The sequence below is a fragment of the Giraffa tippelskirchi genome, chromosome 1 (genome assembly GCF_054371585.1).
Source record: "Giraffa tippelskirchi isolate mGirTip1 chromosome 1, T2T-mGirTip1v1.2.pri, whole genome shotgun sequence".
Lineage (NCBI taxonomy): Eukaryota > Metazoa > Chordata > Mammalia > Artiodactyla > Giraffidae > Giraffa > Giraffa tippelskirchi.
The window spans coordinates 85,790,747-85,807,412 of NC_137275.1; the positions used below are offsets into that span (position 1 = coordinate 85,790,747).

At 37.3% G+C, this 16,666-nt stretch overlaps 1 protein-coding gene across 3 annotated transcripts in view; it reads right to left on the reverse strand.

The window, feature by feature from the left end:
• EMCN (endomucin) overlaps positions 1-16,666 on the reverse strand; it is a 118,084-nt gene that overhangs the window by 84,919 nt on the left and 16,499 nt on the right. The gene's annotated exons all lie outside the window — the stretch shown is intronic.

Here is a 16,666-nt window from a genome sequence, read left to right on the forward strand (position 1 = left end):
ACTAGAGATCTTTTCAAGAAAATTAGAGATGCCAAGGGAACATTTCATGCAAAGATGGGCTCAATAAAGGATGGAAATGGTAGGGACCCAGCAGAAGCAGAAGATATTAAAAAGAGGTGGCAAGAATACACAGAAGAACTGTACAAAAAAGTTCTTCATGACCCAGACAATCACGATGGTGTGATCACTCACCTAGAGCCAGACATCCTGGAATGTGAAGTCAAGTGGGCCTCAGGAAGCATCACTACGAACAAAGCTAGTGGAGGTGATGGAATTCCAGTTGAGCTATTTCAAATCCTGAAAGATGATGCTGTGAAAGTGCTGCACTCAATATGCCAGCAAATCTGGGGGACTCATCAGTGGCCACAGGACTGGAAAAGGTCAGTTTTCATTCCAATCCCAAAGGAAGGCAAAACCAAAAGTTGCTCAAACTACCACACAATTGCACTCATTTCACACGCTAGTAAAGTTATGCTCAAAATTCTCCAAGCCAGGCTTCAGCAATACGTGAACCATGAACTTCCAGATATTCAAGCTGGTTTTAGAAAAGGCAGAGGAACCAGAGATCAAATTGCCAACATCCTATGGATCATCAAAAAAGCATGAGAGTACCAGAAAAACATCTATTTCTGCTTTATTGACTATGCCAAAGACTTTGACTGTGTGGATCACAATAAACTGTGGAAAATTCTGAAAGAGATGAGAATACCAGACCACCTGACCTGCCTCTTGAGAAACCTGTATACAGGTCAGGAAGCAACAGTTAGAACTGGACATGGAACAACAGACTGGTTCCAAATAGGAAAAGGAGTATGTCAAGGCTGTATATTGTCACCCTGCTTATTTATCTTATATGCAGAGTACATCATGAGAAACGCTGGGCTGGAGGAAGCACAAGCTGGAATCAAGATTGCCGGGAGAAATATCGATAACCTCAGATATGCAGATGACACCACCCTTATGGCAGAAAGTAAAGAAGAACTAAAAAGCTGCTTGATGCAAGTGAAAGAGGAGAGTGAAAAAGTTGGCTTAAATTTCAACATTCAGAAAACTAACATCATGGCATCCAGTCCCATCACTTCATAGCAGATAGATGTGGAAACAGTGGCTGACTTTATTTTTTTAGGCTCCAAAATCACTGCAGATGGTGATTGCAGCAATGAAATTAAAAGACACTTACTCCTTGGAAGGAAAGTTATGACCAATCTGGACAGCATATTAAAAAGCAGAGACATTACTTTGCCAACAAAGGTCCGTCTAGTCAAGGCTATGGTTTTTCCAGTGGTCATGTATGGATACGAGAGTTGGACTATAAAGAAAGCTGAGCACCGAAGAATTGATGCTTTTGAACTGTGGTGTTGGAGAAGACTCTTGAAAGTCCCTTGGATGGCAAGGAGATCCAACCAGTCCATCCTAAGGGAGATCAGTCCTGAATATTCATTGGAAGGACTGATGCTGAAGCTGAAGCTCCAATTCTTTGGCCACCTGATGGGAAGAGTTGACTCTTTTGAAAAGCCCCTGATGCTGGGAAAGATTGAGGGCAGGAGGAGAAGGGGACGACAGAGGATGAGATGGCTGGATGGCATCACCGCCTCGATGGACATGGGTTTGGATGGACTCAGGGAGTTGGTGATGGACAGGGAGGCCTGGCGTGCTGCGGTTCATGGGGTCGCAAAGAGTCGGACACGACTGAGTGACTGAACTGAACTGAACTGAATAGACAAACAACTTTAAATAATAGACATTCCAAGATTTTAGCATGTGTAATAATAATTGCTTCCATATCACTTGATTTTAACAATTTCATAGAACAGTAGAACAGACACTATTATTATCTTATAGATGAAGAAATCGAGGTCTGATTGTGACTTGTCAAGACTCAGAGTAGAAGGTGTTAGAGCCTAGTTTATATTTAGATGTTCTCCTCCCATCTTTCATGTTCTTTTCCTCTACATTGGCTAGTCTTAGAACTGCAATGTCATGTTTGTGGTTGCAAATTTAGCACACATACATGGGGTTGCAAAGAGTCAGACACATGCCTGCTAATATTTAGCAGCATTCTTTTTTCTCAACTAGTGGGTGCCATTTATTATCTTATTGGGAAGGTAGTTCACAATTTTCATGTACATGAAGGATTTATTTTCAAAACATTGGAGGACCACTAGTTTGTGGATCATGGTATATCAATAACAGTATAATCTTGTTCATTTGACTAATGGCTTTATATAGCATTACAAGCTGAGCCAGAATTTGATACCTTGTTTTATTCATTCCCTGCAAACAGTGAAGGACAGCCTTTAAACATTTATGACATACTTTTAATCAGAAACAAATAAACAAAGACTTAACAGAGCAGGGGATTTCTAGCCCTTTGTTTCCAATATGTACCAGTTCCAAGTGCTAGAATAAAAGCGTATCTTTCCTCCTGTGAATCTGTTTCTCACAGTTTTCCACACTGGCGATGGAAAAACTGCTCAGTTTTGCTCAGATGGAACCACATACCCAGTAGATGCCCATCGTGTATTTATATAAGAACAGAGAAGAAGTCATGGTGTCTACTTTCTTGTTTTGGAGACTAGCTTTCTAGCTTTTATATGGTATATTTTCCAAATTAAAAATATTTCGAACACTCCTTCAGGATGCCATCAAAGGAGTCCCTTGTGGTGGGTTAATTAAATCTAACACATTTAAAAATAACTCTGCATGTTGTGGGACAGATGCAGCCTTTGGAAAAAGAGTGAGCTTACACTGAGCACTGCAACAGATTTTTGTTATTTAATAGTGGGCAACAGACACTTTTACAGAATATGTTTTCAAAGCTTGGTTGGGAAGTATCTGCTTTGCTGACAATGGAAGAAATCAGGACAGCCATATTTAAAGAGAAGGAGAGCAAGACGTAAGTATATATTCTTATTTCTCAATCGACTCACATTTGCCTTATTATTTAAAAGTAGTACTCTTTTGTATAATATCATTAAAATTTAACAAGAAGAATGAACCTCTCCAAATTCCTTTCCCAAATGCCAAGATGAAGACTGGTATGGAAAAGTTTTTCTTATCTTATTTAGGCTTGCCAGGTGGCACTAGTAGTAAGGAACCCACCTGCCAATTCAAGAAACATAAGAGAGGTGGGTTCAATCCCTGGGTTGAGAAGATCCCCTGGAGGAGGAAATGGCAACTCACGCCAGTATTCTTGCTGGAGAATCCCTTGGACAGAGAAGCCTGGCAGGCTATGGGTCCACAGGGTCGAAAAGAGTCAGGCACGACTGAAGCGACTTAGCACTAGCACAGGAACAAATATTTACATGTACATTTCCAAGAAGTGATTTTGAAAATTCAGAAGGATGTCCAAAACTGAAAGAGATGTAAATGAGAACTTAATTGCTCTTCCCAAGAAAGCAGAAATGATTTGTTATTTTTAATCCTCGAGGGTGAGAGAGCAGAAGATGTAGAGGAAGAGAAGAGAGAATAGGCCAAGAAAGAAGGCGAAGCATCTAAAACCTTTTAAGAATGGAGGTATCTAAAACTCATCCTTAACTTTGCACCTCTCTGTTGTAAAGCCCCTCTCCCTATGCATAAAGTCACCTACACATGCAGTACACAGGCATGCACTCTACATGAAGTCTGCAAATATCCAGCAAGATTCTAGTTCAATGGATCTTTCTGGGCATGCAGGAAAGCATGGGGAATTACATTTTGGTTGTTGCCAGTGCGAAGATGAAGAAAATGTCACAAGGAACCAAATAGAGTACAAGATTCAGTGGATGCAGGAAGGTGGAAATAAAGATGAACATGAAAACTTAATCCTTTCTCCACCAAGAAGTATTTGAGGAAATGTGGGGGGCTTTTTCCAAGAGCAGCAAGTAAGTCTTTAGTCTGAGCATGTTTTTATATAAAAGGTGGATATATCCAGGAGCCGTCCTTGTCATATAAAATTATTCTTATTTTATTAAATGCTGTTTACTAGACTCAGAATCATATTTGCTGAGTCACAATTATGTGTTTATGGCAGAAGATAATTCTAAATTTGTTCTGTAGCAAATTAATCCAGAGTTGGCTATAAATCATTTGCTTCCCAAATATGGCAGGATGGATAATCAGAATGAATAGACTTTGGAGCTATAAAGCAAGCGCTTCAATGCAGCAGTGATAATTATTTAGATCTGAGATACCACCAGTATTAAGTAATAAAGTGTTTTCTAAGCATGGAAGTTACTATTAGATTACAGTTGAATTTATTGTAAACTGATTTTTTCCAGTTTTAAAGATGAATTCATGCCAGAACAATTAAATTTTACTTTTCTAACAGCAATATGAATAAAGAAAACCAATAGATGTAATGTTGCATTATTATAAATATATAGTTTCTTTTATCCAACATGCTTAAGAAATGTGGTGCTCTGTATAACTAAACATTTTTATTAGTTTAGAATCATTATGTGAAATATACCAGAAAAATCAATTTTCAAGCAATTATAATATATAACATTAACATTTATCTGTGTATCTCCTGCTGCTTAATAATAGGTGCTTATTAACTGTTTCTTATATGTTAAATTTAAGTTTTACCTGAATAGCCAGAATCTTTAGAATATTATAATTAATCTATTACTTTAAATAGATTACCATTAGCTAAAAAAGAAAGTAAAACTTGGGTTGTTTTTATATTGAACATACAATCTACTATTGAAACTTCATATTGAAATAAAATTTATGAGTTTAAATTTATTGGGAAATCATTATTCCTTTATGCTATATTACTATTTGTAAACATGTCTCTGCTTTTTTTGTGAATTCAACAGTGTTGAATTTATGGTTCATAAACTGGGATTTATGAGTTTTTTCTGATATAGGGTCACTTCAAAATCTGGGAAGAATTTGTGGGACATTTTCTATGTGCTTGGCATTTTTATTGTTACCAGTGAGACTTCTGTAACATTTGAAAGTTTTACACTTCTTATTCTCATGGGTGATAAAGGTTGAAGTGAAATGTGTCGGCTAAATTCAGAAGAGTCACTTACCAACTATCAAATTGTCTTCAAAACTCTTGTCCATTTTAGCAGGTTTCTAGTGAGAAAAAGAAACTGGCAAAAGGAAATGACATATTTGGCTGTAGCATTCTCCTAAGTTTTAATCTCTTGGAAAGTGTGTCCAAAATTTCATTCACTCCTGTACCATCTTTATGAGCTTATTCATATTCTTTATCTACTATTACTTCTTTACTCTTTTTCCTTAAAATCAAATCATTTAAAACTCAACTATAAAGATAAATAGTATGGCAAAAGTCATATTCCATAAAGATATCACTGACTATGATGTTTCTATGCTTGAGTCCTGCTCTCCTTATATTGCAAAGTGAAATCTGTGAGTGTTACAGGACAGTAAAGACATAACACCAAACATACACCTAGATAACTATAAGTATCATAGAGATTTGAGTTAATGTTGTTTAATTCCATTGATGCCTAAAATTATCTCAAGTACCTGGAAATACTGCTCTAGGTGAAAGTTTTTAAAGGCCACTAAATAAGTCTTCAATTATTTTGAATGTACTAAATTTTAGCTTTTCCATATGACAGAAAGTCAGCCTCGACTCCATTTTTATCCTTCCTTTTTTTACCCCATGCCACCAAGTATTATTCCCATCTTTCTTTAAGAATCAAGGTCAAAAGAGGCCAAAGCTCATTACTGATAATATAGGTATAAACGAAGGACTGAATAGGTGATCAACAATTCGTTAACGTCCCCAAAGCCTATGTGGAGAAAATGCTGTACAGCTAATCTTTAAACAATGAGGGGGTTAGGGGTCCTGATCCCTTGTACTGTCTGCACATATAGTCTTCCCTCCTGATCTGCAGTTCCTCCTTAACCTCTGTATTTGAGGTTCTGCATCCACCAATTCAACTGACCTCCAGTTGTGTAGGACTATGCAAGCGTTCGTGCTAAGTTACTTCATTTGTGTCTAACTCTTTGTGAGCCTATATAGCACACCAGGCTCCATGGGATTCTCCAGGCAAGAATACTGGAGTGGGTTGCCATGCCCTTCTTCAAGTAATCTTCCCAACCGAGGGATTGAACTCACATCTCTTAAGTCTCTTGCATTGGCAGGCAGGTTCTTTACCACTAGCACCACAGAGGAAGCCTTGTAGGACTATAGTATTTACTATTTTAAAAAATCCACATATAAGTGAACCTGCATAATTCAAACCTTTGTTGTTTAAGGATCAACTGTATATAAAAAAGGAGTCATACAGCTTATCATAATCCGTTAGAATGAAAATTAGGTTTCTAAAGGACAGTGTGTTGAGCTACATTTTTAAGATCCTGGATAATAGTAAGGAAATTTGCAGTGAAAAATAACTAGATAAATTATTATTCATTTATAGGACAAAGTTTAGTAGGAATAAATATAAAGTGAACAACAAAAGCAAAAAATGTACAAATTTAATAAAACAGTACAGAATAAATATATCAAGAAAAGGTTTAAAGGCAAACGAAATCCCAAGCAAGAAGTGAATAATTAGTATGATATTTTATCTTAAAATTATACTTGCAAATAAAACTGTATGGTGAGATCATTATATACAACTAACCAGTAACTATCGTTATTTTGCTTAAGAGTGGTTAGATTCTTATTACAACATGAATTCAATTTCCACCTCTGTGGTCTAAACAAGTAGGAGCAAAATTGTCAAAGAACAGAAACTAATGTGAGTAGAGAGGTAAACAATTCCGGGAGGAGAAGAAAAAGGAGTTGGAATGATACACTGTTTAATCTGAGGAAACAATATCTGAAACTAACTTAATCTTTTTCAAATTTATTTCTTTAATATCGTTTGTCTCCTTAACTTAATTTCCCAATATGTGAATGAAAGTTAAAAGAATTTCACCTTAAAATTTCACTTTTTTGTTTCACTAGATGAAAAAAATCAGTAATTCTTTTACTAATATTCAGTTAGTAAAATGCAGTTCATTAACAAATTAATTTTCATGTAAGTACCTCAGGAAGCACAATGATAACTATAAATAAAATTAATCAGTAAAATATATCTGCCATGAAAAAACATGATAACATCCATAATTACAACGCATAACTTTTTAATTATCTATGTTGGAAGAATAGAAAAAACTATATGCTTATAAAATTTACTACTATTATTTTTGTTAGTAGTAATATAGTATTGTAAAATGGTAATAAAGCATCATTCTGTCTGTACCATTTATTCAATGGTAACTTAAAGCTCTGACTTAATGAATTTAGTAGTCAAGGCATATAATCCTAAACATGTTTCTGGCTTTATGAAGCAAGTAAATAATAAATCATATAAATAAATTCAGCCAATATTAATCAAACATTTACCGTGAATGTAGCTTAAGAGAAAAGAATTTACCTTGCTAACTGGGAAAAATTCACTTGATACAGAGTTTTCGTTCTGTTCATGTAAATATCAATTAAATTTATGTCAAAAGCTTGAATGTATTACAAATTTTATTGGATAACTCTTGAATTAGCTATTCATTGCTGTGCAACAAATTATTCCTAAGCACAACTCTTAAAACAATTATTTACTATCTCTCACAGTTTCTGCCATCAGCTCAAGGCTTGATGGATCTGGAAGATCCATTTACATGGTGGTTCACTCCCCTTGCTGACAACTTGGTTCTGGTTGTCAGTAGAAGATCAGGTTTTCTCCACTGGGAATTTCTGCCTGGCTGTTCCCACAACACAACATGATGGCTGGCTTCTCCCTGAGAGAGCAATCTGAGAGACCTTGGCAGAAGCCATATGTCTTTTACTTCCTTGTCCTAGAAATTACACAACATTTCCACTGACTTCCAAGAGTCACACAATTCAATCTTAAGTAAGTGTGAGAATGGGCCATCCAAGTACTTGAATACAAGAGGGAAGGATTATTGGAGGCCATCACGGAGGCTGGCTACCAAACTACTCAAAATTTGCTGGATTACTTTCAAGTTCAAAGATGACTAGGGGCTTCCCCAGTGATGCAGTGGTAAAGAATCTGCCTACAATGCAGGAGACATGGATTCGATCCCTGGATCAGGAAGATCCCCTGGAGTAGGAAATGGCAACCCACTCCAGTATTCTTGCCTGGAGAATGCCATGCACAGAGGAGCCTGGCGGGCTATAGTCCATGGGGTCCCAAAGAGTCAGACACGACTTAGTGGCTAACAACAACAACAAACAACAACAAAACTCTTAAGTATTTTAAACTCTATTCATAAATTGAAAATAACATTTATCATTTTGCCTGCCTTTTAGGGTTTTATAGAGATAATATATATATAAAGTACTTTGTAAAATCTTAATCAATAAGCAAATACAGCATTATTGTTGTTAAATTATATAGTCAGATGTGGTACTATGCTGAAATGATTTTATAGAAAACAAAGCACATGGCTTTGCTCATAAGTACTTTTAATAAATGTTTTATGTTTTTAAAAATGGTTAAATCTTTAAAAGTACTTCTCTTACACTGAATTAGATGGATACAGGAGAAAGTTGGATTTGAATGAAATTAAGTCCTAAAGAGAATTAAACATTGTTTCATCTCATAACAGCCTGTCTGAATCACCGAGAAGCATACACAGCAAGCTTCAATCTAGACTTCAGAAGCGCAGTTCTAGCCTCACAAAGAGGACCAGGGGAGACCAGAGATCTTGAGGTGCACTGACATGCGGGTCAAGTCAGCCTTCAGTCTAGTGGGGCAGATTTACAAATCAACTCTCATAATAAATTAAATATGATGAATGCCTCTGACTACTAAATAGTGGGTTGGCCAAAAATTCCTTCAGGATTTTCTGTAAGATATCATGGGAAAAACCCAAATGAGTTTTTTGGCCAACCCAATAATTCCAGGTAGGAACATTTTACAAAAAGCTACTTCAATGAACGAGGACAAACCTGAGCAAAGGCAAGTCTTACTTGGAAGGCCTCTGACCCTAAATAAGTAAAGGTGAATGACAACCTGCATTAAGAGTGTAACAGAATAAGACCGAGAGGAAGTCAATAACAGCTAAATTAGAACTTCAAGTATCCAGTGTCTTCCCTATTCATAAGGGGATGTGTTCCAGAGTTTCGGGGGGAAATGGAGAACCCACAAATAGTCTATGATTAATGACAACAGAGATTTATTTGCTAAAACAAGGTTGTGCTTGTCACAAAATGCTTCAGAAGGTTGCTGACATTTCTCTCCATAGCCTTTTTCTTGGTATTTCTTAAGGTTTTCTCTTTTTTTTTTCCCACTTAAGAATCTCTTTAATGAACAGTATAAGTTATTATTTATTATTTAAATACACATCTTTTTATCATTATTTGTGACAAAATGAGAAGTATTCATAAAACTCTTCGTCAGAATGCCAAGCACAATGGTGTCTTGAGGAAAAGCACTTATGTAATTTGAGTTACAAACTGAACTTTATGCTTTTTCTACAGATCACCATTTTTACTTGAAAGAATGACTTACAAAGGCTGGTCATTCTTTTGTTTATTTATTTAAATTAAAATATAATTGATTTACAATGTGATATTAGTTTCAATGGGTCTCCCTTGTGGCTCAGCTGGTAAAGAATCTGCCTGCAATGTGGGAGACTTGGGTTCTCTCCCTGGGTTGGGAAGATCCCCTGGAGAAGGGAAAGGCTACCCACTCCAGTATTCTGGCCTGGCGAATTCCAAGGAGTTGCAAAGACTCAGACACAACTGAGTGACTTTCAGTTCTATTCAATTAGTTTCAAGTGTACTGCAGCAAAGTGATTTAAATATATATGTGTATATATATATATATATATATATATATATATATACACATAATAGCTGCCTTTATTTTTCTAATTATTGATTTTTAGTTTTCTTATTTTACTGCACTAGCTAGCATATTTAGTACAACATTTCATACAAGTAGCATTGCTGGACAAGATTGTTTCATTCTCATTCTCAAAGGGAAAGCTAACGTTTCTCCATTATGCATGGTAATTGTTGTAGTTTTTGAAGTTACTGTATCAGATTGAGAAAATCCCCTATAGTCTTGTTTCCTAAATTTATTTTTTTTATAAAGAATGAATATTGAATTCTTAAAAGTGCTTTCCTGCATGTGTTCAGATGATCATATATTTTTTTACACACTCTATGAGTGTGGTAAATTATGTTGATTGATGTCCTAGTGTTAAACCAATTTCATATTGCTAATATAATCCCAACTTGGGGAGAGTTAAGGACTCTTTTAAAATATTTTACTGGATTTTAAAATCCTTTTTTAAATAATGAAACTGGTACAGTATTCCTCTCCTATAATATTCCTAGCAGGTTTTGATGTCAGCCGTATACTTGCAAGAAATCATGGGCCGTCAATATTTTTATCAAGGGCAGAAATTTTATGTTTATCAAATAAATTGTAAAGATGGGATGGGAAAGAAAATAAAGTAGTATTTTAATCACATTCTATGAATTGTGGTTTCTAAATTCTTTAAATTATTTTCTAAATTTTATGCTTTCTTACCACTATGAAACACGAATAGCAATCAGCATTAGGTTAATTATTTACAAAATATAGTAATAAAAGCATTATTCCTTACTGAAAATGTTAAAAATGATGACTTGAATGTCTTTAAAATTCTGAGGCTGAATTGGCAAGTCTAGTTAGTTGTAGAAAATTGTTCCAAAACCCTGTCCTTTTAAAATCCATTGAACAACCATACACACAGTGATGACTTTGCACACCTAGCACTTAGATGAAATCCTACAGGTTCAGGAAACAAGTGAAGGGATTAACCTGGTGCCCACAGGGGTTTGGCAGAGCAGTAAATGAGAGGCTCAGGTTGGGTGTAAGCACATGTAGGTATGTAGGAATGAGACCATCCTCCAACTTAAAGGAGGCACTTGTGACTCCGGTTTAGCCAGATGCTGATGTGAGGAAATGTGAGACCCAGAGTTGCCAAAAGAGCTGAAAATAAGACTTTCTCTTTTTTTCTTTGTTGTTTTGTAAAACTTGTTGATTTTTAAACAGTATCCTGTAGTCATAAAACAGGCTTCCCAAGTGGCACTAGTGGTAAAGAACACTCTGGCCAATGCACAGACATAAGAGAAGCGGGTTCGATCCCTGGGTTGGGAAGATCCCCTGAAGGAGGGCATGGCAACCCACTCCAGTATTCTTGCCTGGAGAATTCCGTGAACAGAGCCTGGCAGGCTACAGTCCATAATGTCGCAAAGATTCGGACATGACTGAAGCAACTTAGCACACATGCATGCAGCCACAAAACTGTGTGGCCAAACAACGCATGTCTGCTTATTAGATATTAGATGTTTCTAGTTTCTGAAACTCTGGAGGAGAGGCTGTTGACGTCTTCCTATCCTGATTTATAAAGTAACAGCAGGATAATGACCAGTTCACTGATTTCAATTTGTCGTTTTCTAATGCTAGAACTTTTCCTGTATAATTAGGCCAGGTTCATAACCTCACAGCTTCTCCATTTCTCTTGATGCTCCAATGCTAGTCATTTCATCCTCCCTACTTTCTCAAACTCCTCTGGCTCAATGGATTATCAAACACATTCTGACCCCACTTGAAACTTTGATAGGATTACTGTATCTGTTTCTGTAATCAAACCATTATTCAAGGAGGCTAATTTTCTTGAGCAGCCTATTCAGCAGAGGCTCATAGTCTTTTGGTGTCAATGAAAACAGAAGGGAGATGAATAGTAGAATTGAAAGCAATAAGATCTTACAATGAATTGAGAGTGAAGAGTATCTCCTTATAAAGAGATAATCCAAAAAAGCTGAAATTTGAGTCTATGTGACTAGGGAGATCTCAGTGTTTCCACTAATATTTGTCTTGGCCAAGTCAAATTTCCTGTTATCCTAAAGTAGCATAAGCAAAAAAACAGTAGATTCCACTGAATTAATACCAAAATTTCCCCTGAAGGCACTACACCCTAGCACTTTTCTGAAAGATAAACACTTTTGGTTATCCTGCTGGTAAGCCACAGTGAAAAGAGTTCAGATGACTCGTCACAAACTTGAGTCTACTCCAGTATTTCCCAGAGTGTGTGTCAATGTATGAGTGTGCCAAAATTATCTGCAGTTAATTATTGGAAACATATTTTTCTGGGTGTTACTGAAAGGGGGTGGCCTGGATATCACTGGGAGTGAGCATTAAGAAAAAAATGTTTTAATAGATACTTCCGGTGATTCTTATGAGTAATAAACATCGAGTTTTGAGTCCCAAAGTGCATGTCCTTAGGCGTTTCTCCTCTGATAATGAGCACAAATAATACTGGCTTTGGCCAATCCCCTGGGTAATGGTAAGGATTAAATGAGATATTTGATCAGTGAAAATGTTTTGAAAAATTCAGCATTCAAAAGAAGCAATGGATGGAGGAATGAGAACCTGGCAAGAGATTTAATGATAAGAAAGAACTCTACAAAGTCTCAGTTCTTAAGAGTGGCTAGAGGGCCTATGGGAGAAGTTCTTCCCAAATCATTAAGAGTTAAATGTCTCCCCATCTCCCCATCAACTTCCCTCCCCTTCTCATTCTTTTTCTAAACTAATTTTTATTGGAGTATAGCTGTTTTACAATGTTGTGTTAGTTTCTACTGTACAGCAAAGTGAATCAGCTATACCTATACATATTAGTTCAGTTCAGTCACTCAGTTGTGTCAGACTCTTTGCAACCCCATGGACTGCAGCAGGCCAGGCTTCCCTGTCCATCACCATTTCCCAGAGCTTACTCAAATTCATGTCCCTTGAGTTGGTGATGCCATCCAACCATCTCATCCTCTCATCCACTTCTCCTGCCTTCAATCTTTCCCAGCATCAGGGTCTTTTCCAGTGAGTCAGCTCTTCACATCCGTTGGCCAAAGTATTGGAGCTTCAGCTTCAGCATCAGTCCTTCCAATGAATATTCAGGACTGATTTCCTTTAGGATGGACTGGTTGGATCTCCTTGCAGTCTAAGGGATTCTCGAGAGTCTTCTTCAACACCACAGTTCAAAAGCATCAATTCTTCAGCACTCAGCTTTCTTTATAGTTCAACTCTCACATCCATACATGACTACTGGGAAAATCATAGCTTTAACTAGATGGATCTTTGTTAGCAAAGTAATGTCTCTGCTTTTTAATATGCTGTCAAGTTTGGTCATAGCTTTTCTTCCAAGGAGCAAGTATCTTTTAATTTCATGGCTGCAATTACCATCTGCTGTGATTTTGGAGCCCAAGAAAATAAAGTCTGTCACTGTTTCCATTGTTTCCCTATCTATTTGGCATGAAGTGATGGGACCAGATGCCATGATCTTTGTTTTCTGAATGTTGAGTTTTAAGCCAGCTTTTTCACTCTCCTCTTTCATTTTCATCGAGGGGCTCTTTAGTTCTTCTTCACTTTCTGCCATAAGGGTGGTGACATCTGCATATCTGAGGTTATTGATACTTCTCCCAGAAATCTTGATTCCAGCTTGTGGTTCATTCAGCTCAGCATTTTTCATGATGTACTCTGCATACAAGTTAAATAAACATGGTGACAATATACAGCCTTGACATACTCATTTCCGAATTTGGAACCAGTCCATTTTCCTATGTCCAGTTCTAACTGTTGCTTTGTGATATGCATACAGGTTTCTCAGGAGGCAGGTAAGGTGGTCTGATATTCCCATGTCTTTAATAATTTTCCACAGTTTGTTGTAATTAACACACTTAAAGGCTTTGGTGTAGTCAATAAAGCAGATATATGTATATATATACAACTCCTCCGGTTTGAACTTCTTTCTCATTCATGTCATTCTTGACATTCTCATTCATGTCATGTCTTTTTTCCATTACAAGGAGAAGAAGCTCTCTTTCATAAAGGCTCTCTCCCAGTCTCAATCACTTTCTCAATTTCTTTTAACATTATTTTTGCTCTCAATCTTTTTCTTATATGAGTTTCCCTCTCTCTTTCTCTCAGTCCTTTTGTTTTCTATCCCTCCCTCATCCAAACCAAATACAAATAAAGCCATGCAGAAAAATGTGGTGGGGGTAATGTGTTTTAAGTTGTGCACTCTGAGAAATGTTGCTCATGGCTGAGAATTCGCTCTTCTCCATGCAAAGCAGATTTGCTCTAACAGCCCTCGCTGAAAATTCCCAAAGGAGGTGAACATTAAGGAACAGAATTGGACATCTTGCTCCAGAACGAACATATCTAGCAATAACAGAATGAAAATGAAGCAAGATACCTTGAGGCTAAATATACAGAAATTGCATGTTATAGTAAGATCATGCAATTGGAGATCTGAAAGAGAACTTCAGTATCCTTTAGTCAAACGGCATCATTCTATAGATGGAGAACAGAAAGCATTGAGAGGTTAAAAGATTGGTTGGCTCAGTCATGCAGCGAATTCATGGTCACTGGTGACTAAAACCAATGAGTCTTGGTTCAGAGGACAATGCACCCCTCACGACTGCAGAGAATTGGCCTGTGACACCAGCCAGAGTTTAATGAGAAAAAAGGATAAGAACAGCTTTATATTCCAAGTATATAGACTTATATATAAAGTAGGCATTCTTTTGCTTTCAATCTTTCCCAGTATCAGGTCTTTTCTAATGAAGAAAGTGTGTTTTCTAAAGATTGAAGGCAAAAGAAGAGGGCAGCAGAGGATGAGATGGCTAGATAGCATCACCAATTCAATGGACATGAATCTGAGCAAATTCTGGGAGACAGTGAAGGATAGGGAAACCTTGCATGCTGCAGTCCATGGGGTCCCAAAGAGTCAGGCATGACTGAGGGATGGAACAACAACAAGCCTTTCTTTATGAAATACACTCATAAATAGTATATACATTGTAGGACTTATGTGTCTTTACTTGACAAAGAAAAAAGCTGTTAGTCCTATGTCAAGTGCCCTCAGAGCATTTTAAATATTTATTGATTGGTGGTCATTTTAAAACCTAGAAATAACTAAATTATTGGATGACTTTACTTTTGAACTGGATTAGTTAGGACAAAGTTATTTATTCAGCATTCTGAATGAAGCCTTCAAAGATGGAAAGGTGAAATCTGTAACTAGTGTGTCTTGAATTTCTATAATTTTATAGTGGGGGTGAGGACAAGTCTGACCTAAATGATTCAGGATTACCTGATGAACAGTGCCCAGAATAACAGGATATAAATTTTTTCTTGTGAGCAAGACAAAGGAATGATTCAATATTTGCATTCAGATAATCACTCCATTCTTTTGTGATTTAGACAGTCAATATAAACCAAAAGCAGGAGCTTTCTGCTATTTATACAACAAAAAGACAGCAGGTCAGCTTCATAAAGCAAATCAAACAAGTTCAGCCAACCAAGAAAGTATCCCAAGATGACACTCACGACTTCTCCTGAACACAGGCAAAGGATAAAAACAATACTGTCCTTCAGTCACTGAAAACAAATCCAGGAATACCTTGGTATTTTCAGTTCTGCTTATTTTTAAAGAAATACAGGTTTTCAATTAAAGCAAGAACCACTTGGTAAGCATTACCCATGTGCCCAAAGACAGATATTCAGAAAAAAAACATAATCAATAGATGCTGTCTTTGCTTCCAAGAGATCTATATTCTGTTGGGTTGTAATGAAGTCTACTAACAGGTTTTTAACTAATAGATAGCACCGTCATTTTTCTTTCTTCTATTTTGCAAATCTATAGAGTTTTAAACTTTGATATAAAACGTGTACCCAACAAATGAGGCTGTTAGAAAATGAAAAATAAGGAAAACCTTACTGACTCATATAATTTAATTATCTTCATCCCAATACTGCAATTACTATTACTAAACCTTTAAAGTAGTTGATTCTATGCTTTTAAAAAGATGATTCTCACTTTTAAAACTGGATTTGCAGAGATACGAAGAAGATGGAGGAGTAGGTGGAGGTGGAGTACATCTCTCTCCATGGATACATCTCCTGATGTATACACCTTCAGACACAGAAGTGCATGTAGAACACCAGCTGAGAGCAGAAATGAGTACCTGACCAGTGGAAAAGAATATATAGAGCCACGAAAAACTCGGTAGGACTAAGGAACTAGGGGGGAAAACAGGAGTGTTAGTAGGACTGGACCTGCCCTCGGTGGGTGGGGGAACTGAAGCAGGGGTCTGATCCTCACAAAGGAGCAACTGTCTGAGTTAGAGGAGAGATATTTAAGGCTGAGAGTGAAAAAACTGATCTGTGGCAGCCTAAGTGGAATGAGACTCAGACAGTCCTTGCTGCAGCCAGATATACACTGGACAGGAATGCTGGTCCCCTGGAAGGTACAGCAGCTGGGAGCTGAATTTAAGGGATTGTGGAGCAATCCCAGGGTAAGGGCTGCTGTGGACTGCGGAGAGACAGATTGAGGGGATGTGAGGGAAGAGACTGTGGTAGGAAATGCCAGTGGAGGAAAGCCAAGCAGACATGAAAGCAAGGCAATACTGCTGAGTCACACGAAAGGGGTGGAGCCATCACCACAGCCTCTCTCTCCCCACACGCCAGCATCAGCAGCTGAACGATAGAGAGGCTGGCCCATCAAACACCTGATGTACTGAACTACAGAGCAGGATCCCACCCAGGGTGCCCCTTTACTGATCTACAAAGTAGGACCCCAGCCAGGGGGGCCCCTCTATGTGCCTGAAGTGCCAAACAATAGAGAAGGACCCCAGGCAAGG